The sequence below is a fragment of the Poecilia mexicana genome, unplaced genomic scaffold (assembly GCF_051168715.1).
Source record: "Poecilia mexicana isolate PSO_F unplaced genomic scaffold, ASM5116871v1 scaffold_18, whole genome shotgun sequence".
Taxonomy (NCBI): domain Eukaryota; kingdom Metazoa; phylum Chordata; class Actinopteri; order Cyprinodontiformes; family Poeciliidae; genus Poecilia; species Poecilia mexicana.
In genome coordinates, this window is record NW_028263387.1 from 16,918,523 (window position 1) to 16,929,083 (window position 10,561).

Genomic DNA, 10,561 nt, shown 5'->3' on the forward strand with positions numbered 1-10,561 from the left:
TTTCTATAACACCTTGAGCTGCACATATCAAATGCCCCGGTTGAAATTTGTAACAGAAATAGCTTCAAAAAAAAATAAATAAATAAAACGTGGAAACTTAAATGGAAATCAACAAGCACAGACTTGGGTCCAGTCAAGTCTGTGTGTGCCGACAGGCGTGTGCATGACTGCCGCTGCCTTCATTCCTCCTGCCTTGGGTCACAGGACTCCATTTCACTGGAGGCCGGACTTGTTTAACAACCCTCGCTGAAATACAGAAAGCCTAAAGCCATGTAATCAGATGATAAACCTGTAATTGCTGTGGAAATTGCTTTAATCCAACTGTGGTTGTGACACAATTAGGATGAGTCTCAGATAGGTAATGTGACTTAATATGACAATATCCCAACACATGACCTCAAGCGCCCCCCTCTCCCTCCACCCTCCCGACGTTTGGATTGTGATTTTGCCAATCAAAATGAGATACGAAGGAACTGTTGCTGCATTATGCACACCGCGTTACACGGCGATACTTTTGAGATTGAACTTAACAAATCAGAGTCCTGACACTGCTCTTATGACCAGCAGTGTTGCATGTTGAATAAGAGGATAATATGTTAATGCAGCGCTGTTAGCATACATTTATGTTTTTGATGTCGCTTTGATTCTCCTGCTCCGTCAACAGCGAAGCCATGAAAGCGCCTCCGTCGGCCTGTGTTTGTTTATTTTTTATTCTTTGGTTCGGTGCGCTTTGAGGGGTGGGGGGTGGGGAAATAAAGCACACCCCGAATTACTCTTGGCAGTGAGTGTGATTGATTTAAACACTGCTTGAAGACAACACTCGCGATCAATTTGGCTGTCCTTGGTAATGTCATGGTTGTTTAACGTCGGCTGTGATCTCATTAATCATTTCAGTGGGGAAAACTTAGCAAAGGTTTTATAAAGTCGGGAGAAGTTTCAGCACATTTTTGTAAAAGGTAGAGTAAGCTAATAATAAACTAGCATCTGTAGAGCTATTTCCTTGACAAAATGTCTCACAATAACAGACCAAAAATAAAAATGCATTAGTAGATATTTTGAAAGCATTATCAAGGTTCATTGAGGCCCAGCACTTTTGATTATATCTGGAGGGGGGTTGAGGGTGCAAATTATGAAATGCCAAAAGCTGGAATGTTCTCATTCTTTTCATCTGAATAAAAGTGGAAAGATGGAAATTTGTTCACCAACAGGAAGCACCAGGAATACCAATGGGGTGACCATGACTTTGACACACTGGATTATATTTGAACGTGTCTCGATTGTGGCAAGTTTGGAAAATCTAATTTCATTGTGCGAGCAATCGCAACCCTTTAATAATTGGCATCCTGACCCTCTTACAAAAATATTACTGCCACTGGTAGCCTTTCTGTAAAATGACATTTGGTTAAATCAAATGTCATTGATTAAATCTGCACAGTTATATGGTACATTTCATAGGAGGTTCCTTCACTTCTGCCATCAGTTATTTTCCAGCAGAAATGAATCCATGAGCGTGCCATCCAGCGTAATGAATACAAATGTGCACTGTTCTGTGGGTGTCCGCCGACAGGGGTGGTCAAAAGCAAAAAAAAAAAAAAAAATCTTACATTTATTTCAACAGGCACACTATGGACACCAAAACTCTGAAGCCTGTTGTTTATTTTCAAATTGAGATTTATTTAAAAAAAAATGATTTTCTTCATTCTCCGACTGTCTGAACAATATTAAGATCATTACCATTGTTTTCTTCAAAAGGTATAAAGGTATAGAAGTCATATTAAGCATTCATATTAAGCATGTCGTCTAAAAAAAACACTCACAACCCCTAACAACCACCTACTGCCCAATTTGGAGGTGTGTGTACTAACTACACCTGCTGCGGTTGCCAGACTAGGAGCCCTATTTACGTGGGCGCCTGCATGTATGCGTCACCTTGCGAACGGGCCCAGTATTTGTTACTGTGGAGATTGTGGATTGTTGGTTGCAGACATTTGGTGAGATCCGTTGACTTTGCAGCCAGAGAACAGGTGAACTGGGATGTGCACACCAGCTGTCCCACAAAAAGCTTTACAATAATTAATTGGAGAGCGACAGCCCTGGTGTGGACATGATGGGGTTTCCATCTTGCAGCATGACCAGTCCTGATTTTAATTCTCTGATTAACAATCTGCACTACTCGAACTTTCACATAAATCAGGAGTAATAGGAACTGAATTACATTTTTAATGCGCCCCGGAGAACATCTTCATGACCCTGCAATCACAGTCCATGTAGCGGCTGATTTTTAATCCTTTAGTGTGGTCCGAGTTTGTTTTAAAGGTCGCACTTACAAAAAAGAGAGCAGGTGACACATCTTAACCACAGGTCACAAGTACTCAAATTAAGGTTCTCCAAATTAGGTAAAGAAAGTAAGTTAGAGAAATTTCAACCAGTTACTTGTAACCAATTAGCACAAACACTTTTAGGTTACTGCATTCTCTTTTTTTCGGCGCGTAAAAGTCACTTTAAGGCAAGAAACACCAGAGGTATTTTGAAGAAATACCTCATCTAAACTTTTTAAATTCCGACCTACAAAAGCAACAGTGGGTTGACTTCAACAATTGGCTTAATATACCAGCAAGCAGGTGCGATTCAGGCACAATAAACTCTGTAAATGGGATTTTTAGTGGACTGGGTACAGCTAGTTCCAGCTTCTCGTTCGCTCGCTTTACTCCTCGGAGCTCCGAATCACCGAGTGACATTCTCAGAAGGATGGCGAGTTCATGAGTGTTCTCACAACGGCCAAGGTTTTTACCTGCACGGCTTGCCACTCCGTTGGCCTTCTCGCTGTCCTCCACTTGGCATTTCTTTTTAGCGATCTTGTGAAGGATAGACGCCTTCTCGCGAAATTTACCTGCATGCACAAACACAGAAGAGGAGACTTGCTGAGATTAAATTCAAAGCAGCGCATCTCCAAACATGCTCAGTTTCGCTCCTTCGTCGTCAACTTTGACCTGTTGCAGGCCACATTGTAGGAAGCACGGGACAAACAGGGAAGCAGTGCTATTGTGTTGTTCGAACAATATGGCGTCAGTATGAGGAGGAGTATCAAATATGGTCGACATTTGCAACGTCTTGATCCTAGATGGAGGCCGAGAGAGAAATCTGTCTTCTGGAGGTCAGACTCATTTAGTCCTTATCAGCTTTAGGAAAGAGGAAACAAAGCAAAGTTCTTCAAAAAAAAAACAAACAAAAAAACAACATCAACATGGAGATCCTGTTTCATTCCCAACAGAAACAGAAAGCAGAACACACTCCAGACACCCTAAAAAAAAACCTGAGTGGAATCAAAATTTGTGGAGCATGTTTCTGACAACAAATTTAATTTTTATGGTTGTGTGCTTAGCAAGAGAAGAACGTTTTTGAGTAAGCAAATCTACAAGTAAATATTCACGCGCATTCATGCAGACGTCTAGCTGGATATCTGCATATCAGACCCCGCGTGTCTGTTCTCCCCACGCTTGATTTCCACCACTGAAATCGATGCAAAAGATTTTTTTTTTTCATTTATTTTATTTCAGACAGCACGGCTGATTTGTCAGTGCTCAACACGGTAAGGCGTCAATATGTACTCCACCCAGCCATGTCGACACTGTCTGTGACCTTCAGGCAAAATCATTAATAACCCCAAGTTGGCTGGCTGCTCCTCTGCTCCCGTTTCCTCTCTCTCACTCCTCGTCTCTGCATCGCTTCTCTTCCTCTTCGCTCATCCATCTTTCTCTCACCTCGTCTTTCCGTTGTTTGGCAAAGCACGACCCCACCCCACACCCCGCCTCCCCGTGCCAAAACGGCAACACGAACACACACGGCACGCGCCACATTTTCACAAGACGGCGTCACATGTTCGAAAGCCCAGACGTCACTCACCTCAGGCGCTTATTCTCAGTTGCTTTTTGTGTTTGACAGCGAGTGTGAATTTGTGTAAAATGTGGGTGAGAAATCGTCGACGAGTCGTGCTTTCGGCCAGGAAACACTCGAAGAACCCAACCAAATTTATGATCAGTGGACTAATTTTAATCTGAGCAAATTCAAAATGCAATTTTCAAGAGATGATTGTCCAAACCAATCTGACTGCTTGGGAGAAAGAAAGAAAAAAAAAAGCCTCCAAATCTAAAAACTTACTGTGCCATCCTTGGCTGAGGCAAATACCGTCAGAAGTTGCACAGGAGTTTTTGACCTCTTCTTTGCATAATTGTTTGGAAATCAGTGAAATTGGATGGTTTCTGAAGCATTAATGGCATGACACAGCATATATGTCAGAGTCCAATTCAGAGTTTGCTTAGGTAACATAATAATAATAATAATAATAATAATAATAATAATAAAAAAAACTATGTTTTGTGCAAAAGTCTTATGACTGTGTTAAACTTTGGTTTTAAAGGTTAATAACTGTCTGAACTTGGGGTTTATGTCACACCTTTATTTGAATTATTCTGCGTATGATATAAACTTCTCTGGAAGGCCCACTTTTCAGGTCAACTGTCCAAGTTTATATCTGGAGCTGTCCAATCTCACAGCAGCCTGTTGACAAGCTACTTTTTTTTATAGCTTGTCTTAAAAATATTATTGAATTAAATTTTTCCTTGGGTATAAAAAATATAGATTTGGAAACTGACTCTTTGTTTCATCTCATCTTGCTCAAGATTTCTAATAAACCCGACTGAGACCTTTTCATCTTAACAGTGATTGGATAAATGAAATGTTTGCCCAGCACCTGCCCAAAACCTTCAAAGAATTTATATTTCTGAGGCGTTCAGAGGTGATTCGTTGTTTGCTTCTCAACATTGTTCTGCAGGATAACCCAAGTACATGCGAACTTAAAATTCACATGCTAAACTGCAGGACCCCTGGTTATTAAGCACTGGTTCTACCACCACCATGTGTGAAGGTATGCTGCTGCTTTCAAAACTTTTTTTTCCCCATTTATGCCAGTAATGGGTGACACACCTTCCAAAGAGTTCATCAATATGTTTGTTGGAAGTAGCAGTGGTTTTTGTCTTGGAACTCTCCCGCAGTGCTTAATAGCAACTTTAGCTAATGCTAATGTGCTAACACAGCCATCTTTTAAATGTCTTGTTGAGTGAATATGAAGAGCACGTCTGTAAAGTAGATCACTGAGGGTCTACCCAAGGAGAAAGTGCAATAAATTCATCATCCAGCTAGTATCTTTTTATTTCACTTGTGTTATGGAATCATAGACCATTTAGCAATTTAGCATTTGGCATAGATGGTTTAGCTCTATGCTAAACCATCTATGCCAAACGTATAGATGGCATAGATGAGAAAATTAAATATGGAAGAAGGTTTATGCTTTTAACGATGTTGCAAATATATGAAGGAGATGTTCTCACAGGCCAACAGGACTAGCTTTGATAACTTCAGCAAAGAGTAAAGAAAAAAAAACTTCAAAGACTTGCTTCAGTGTGTTTTTTTTATATATATATTAATCAATTCTGCAAGAACTATTTTCTCTTTGCCAAAACCACATATAATTTGTGGAATATTTAAGAGTCTTTGAGAATAACCAAACCCATTCCTTCCCTGCCTGCCTGGCTCTGACACAGCCGCTCCGTTTCCCTGTCAGCTCCACTCGTTACGTAAGCGGCGGGCGGATGAGTCACTCCGGTTTGCCAAATTCAGCAACGTACGTCTCAGGTGTGCGCACCCGCTGCTGGTGTAAGTGAAACCTCCAAGCGGGCGCTGAGGCGTGGATGATGTATTTCTCAGCAACGCAGATGGGTTACAGAAACAAAGAAACCGAGCGAGAGCGATGGAGGGGGGAAAAAAGAAGAAGAAGAAAAAAGATCTTTTTGTTTCTTGAAGTCTGAACATGAATGTGCATGTGTGCGCTTCACGTTTTTAGCAGCCTGCGAAACAGATTATTTTAGTACATTCACAGAGTTAAATCACGGTTCCTTGCAAAAGTATTCACAACCTTGGATATTTTCCACATTTTTTATTTTTATTTTTTACAGTTGCAACTACAAACTTTAATTCATTTTATTATACTTTTGTTTGACCAACGGAAAGTATTGCAGAATCACAAAATAAATAATTATGGCTATTTTTTTATTTATTTTTTTTTTTTTATACATTTTATGATAAAATATAAAATGTCTTTTTTTTAATTCAGCCCCATTATTCTGTTAGTCCTAAATGAAATCCAACACAAGCAATTCAATTGAGACATTACTTCATTATTAATATTACAGTGCACCTGTGTGTAATTCAATTTTAGTACAAATTGAGCTCTTCTGTGAAGACCTGGGGAGGTTTGTTAGCGTGAGCAAACAGTATAACGGAGGAACACGGCAGAGAAGTCAGGGAAAATGTAGAGAAATCTGAAGCAGAGCTAAATTAGATTACTGTCCTAAACTGAGAGGCTGAATTAATCAGGGATACCAAGAGAGGTAGAGTAACTCTGGAGGCCGCAGCTCTTGGACAATTCTGACAAAATGACTGTTTGTCCTGTACAGCACAAATCTATGAAGAGATGGCTAAAAGAAAACTATTGAAAGTCTAAAAATTGGCCACAAAACATCCAGGGCACATTCGTCAAACTCAGCCTGCCATCGCTTTTACAGATTTTATCTGTATACTGCCAAATTTAATCAATGTGAAAATATCTCTAGCATTACTTAAAGTCAAAAATTCACTGAGTGTAGATACAGATATTTATTAACATTTTTGAAACTTCTTAATGGGTTTTATCTGCTTTGTTCTTCCACAACCAGACCTTTGATCTCTTGATGAGGCTCAAAATGAAAATGAGTTTGACACCAATGCTCTACGGGGACATGACAAAAATATGCAAGTAGGTTTTTGGTCAGAGGAGAGTTACTGAAAACGTCACTTTTAGGTTTAGCTGAAAAGCAATACTGCACATTACTGTGTGTTAATGTGTTAGACTTAAATCCAACTGAGAGTTTGTGGCAAGACTTGAAATGTGATGTTCACAGATAATCGTCATTTAGCCTGATTGGATTTGAGATATTTTACAGAGTGGACAAGCATCTCGTTCTCTACAAGGACATTGTAGCTTTATTTGCACTAAAATGATGATCTACTAAGTATAGAGCTGCAAGAGAATTACACTAGGAAGAACATAATTCTTTTGTTTGTTTGTCCAATAAAATCCTAATGAACTACATTAAAATCTGTGGTTGTAACATGGCAAAATGTAAATGAATACATTTGCAAGGCATTGTGAGAAACATAGGACTCTTTGGCTTTTCACAACTACAAAAAAAAAAAAAAAAAAAAATGAAAACACCTCACAGAAAAACACATCCATTTTTTTGATAGCGACAACGAAGCTTTAAATGAAAAAAAAAAAAAAAAAAGCAAACTTAAAATGAAAATTTTAACAAAAATGGCACGGACACCATGATTTGCACTTATGTCAGTGAAATCTCAGAGATTGTAGTCAAACTGAAAAACAAAACTATGCAAAACGTGTGTCACGAAAAGCAGGAACACAAAAATAGAGGGTGGAAGCAAAGTGCCGATTCATTGTGAGGAGATGAGGAGGAGAGGGACAAAAACCAAGAGGTGATGACGGCAGCTGAATTACACAAGGAAAAGAGTGAAAACTTTTGGGCTTACCTTCCTCAGTCATTGAGTGATAATATTTTAGTTTCCCATAAGTCCCAAGCTCTACAACATCACAGCAAAAGACACAGGGTAAGGCAACGGACACACAAAGAAAAGGGAAATAGTGAACATGACAGAAAGAGCACAGGTCCGCTTGGCTCAACGTAGATCACGCACTGTGCAAAAACACTCACACAAGACACAAGACGTGACAAACAGAAAGAAGAAAAATCTCTCTGAGTCATCGCTGCATAAGTGCAAAACAAAGATTGAATTGCATATAAAATACTCTGGACCCTCACAGTGACTCGGTCAGAAGGAGAGCCTCCCGGTGGCAGAGTGTATTTAGATAGAAAGTGTGTAAAATAAAAAAATTTAAAAAAGAGTGGGATGAAATTATGACACTCATAGCGGTAAATTAAAAACAAACAGACTGAACGAGGATGTAAAATATACCGGGTCGACATGCAACAAAAAAAAAAGATGAGTCCTCCTCTCCTCTGTATGCGACCTTTTTTCCCCCAAATAAAACCTCGTGAGCCAGCGTTTTATTTCAACAATGAAACCACAATGGCTAATTTGATTCCCTTACTGAAGCAGTTCTCCGTGCCACAGGGACCAGGACGGTCAGCACATCTGCATGATGAATTAGCCAGGAACACAAATCTGCAGCAACAGCTGAACGTGAAGCAGGAGAACACAGACTCCTGCCTCCCACGTTGCTCTTTGCCTCAGAAGTTAAAAAAAAAAAAAAAAAGGCATCTCACAGCTTGGAGCTTTTCTGTTCCAACTATAAATATGTTCGCTTGTCTCCCAGCAGAGCGTTTTGGGCTGTGTGCTCATTTGATGATACACACAAGAATAAACTACTGCCTGAGTACATCTGTTAGGACAGAAAATCATTTAATAGACAGCAAACCAACGGTACGTACAGTGCAGAGTCTTAAAAACAGAGATCCCACCGCTAACCAGCTGGTGGTCATGACTGCAAAGGTGCTGAATATAAACAAAACAAAATCTAAGGAGCATATAGAATTTCAGATTACATGATTTTGCACATTGGTCACTTTAATGTTTGTAAAACAGCTTCTACTGTCAAAGATAACCAGAGTAAATTTTAAATGGAGAACATAGTTTTTTAAACCTACCTGGGTCTGTAAAGTCATGAATTACCAGCATTTTTTGGTTCATTAGCTATACCTTATTACTACTACACAGGACAATTTAAGAACTATCTTAAATAGAACCTGACTGACAACATGAAGTAGGCCGAAAATCTCAAAAAGCAACACGATTCTCTGAATTTCAAAAAGAATGCAAGATCAGAAAAAAGCCATTCATCTATTAGTCTGGGAAGGTTTACAAAGTCGTTTATAAGGTTTTGGGATTTCAGCACATCCCTGTCTCCATTGCCTATGAACGGAGAAAGCATGAAACATTGGTTAATAGTCAAAGAAGATGCCAGTCTACCAAAACCACTTTAAGGGAGCAACGGAGATTCATGCAGGATGTCACAGAAGAATCCAGAACTGCGTTCAGTGCAACACAGGTAAAGGTCAGCGTTCAAGATTCAAACAGAAGAAGCAAAAATGGACAAAAACGACTGCTGCTTACTAAGAACACAGAGGCCAGTGTCACATTTACAAAATATCATCTTGATGATCCCATATTTTAGGGAAAATACTTTGTGGACACTCAAGACAAAAGTAGACATTTGTGGAAGGTGTGCAGCTTGTTCCGCTTGCAGTAAAATTGACCAATCATATCAGAGAAGAAATGTCACACCTACAGTCAAAAATCGAAGTGACAGAGTGATTGTTTTAGACTGATTTGCTTTCTCTGGCCTTTAATAACAACAACAACAAAAAACAAACAATAAATCATTTCTGCTCTCCACTAGAAGCTTCTGAATCTCCAACCATCTTAGACTGATGCGATGATCCTTAAGCACACCATCAGCTCCTCCTCTGAAACTTTCAAGCTTGGCTAAAACTTGCAGCTCCCCAAACGGATGAGCTTTAACTTTTGTTAGTGTTTCTTGTGGATTCATATGTGCTGGATATTATTTATGTTATTCCTGTGTTCACGGTGTTCTCCTTGTGTCATTTTTATTGCTCAGCCTCCCTCATTACTCAGCCACCTGAATCCCTCCCAGCTGCAACCCTTCAATAATCTCTCACTTGTTTTCCATCCAGCAATCATTCTCCCTGCGACATAAGACTCCTGGTTTCATCAGTTCTCTATCAGACTTTTCTTTTGCCTTTTGATGATGAAGACAAACCATTTTTTCCCCAAATCAACAAGAAGAATGTTTGAGGAATTCAAGGAGAAGTTTTCAAGATCATCTCAAAATCTGAGTTAGATTGATCAAAAGTCTGTTGGAGCAAACAAAATTTAAAAATGATTTTAGAGAGCATAAAGTTGACTAATACTACGTTTCTGAAATTAGGGCTTTTCAAAGCCACAGGCTTCCTGATGTCTACTAAAGAAACTTCACAAAGATTTAATCTAAATATCAAATGTCTTTGAAAATAATTTTAAAAAATGGGCAGAAAGCAGGAAAAATCTTATAAGGCCTTGCGAAATCAAACCAAGCTGATTTAATAAAAAAAACTTTAGAAATAGGTGTACCCGCTGCCCTAAATATTATAATACTCAGCTTTTAAAACAACTGTGCACTCAGAACGTCCTAAAGTTAATAGGTATTTAGAGAAAAAATGGCATAAAACCCATCAACAACTGAAAGACTAGATTATATTTGCCGTTGTTATATTTTGTACTGAAATATCTTGCAACTATTTTGAACCAAACCATTTTTAGCATGTTTTTATTCTGCTGCTTCAAAGGTGGCAATGAATTTCAGTCTTTCTACCTACTAAACTCAACTTCTTTCACCTACAGTTATTAGCCAACTTTGTGTTTTTTTTTGTTT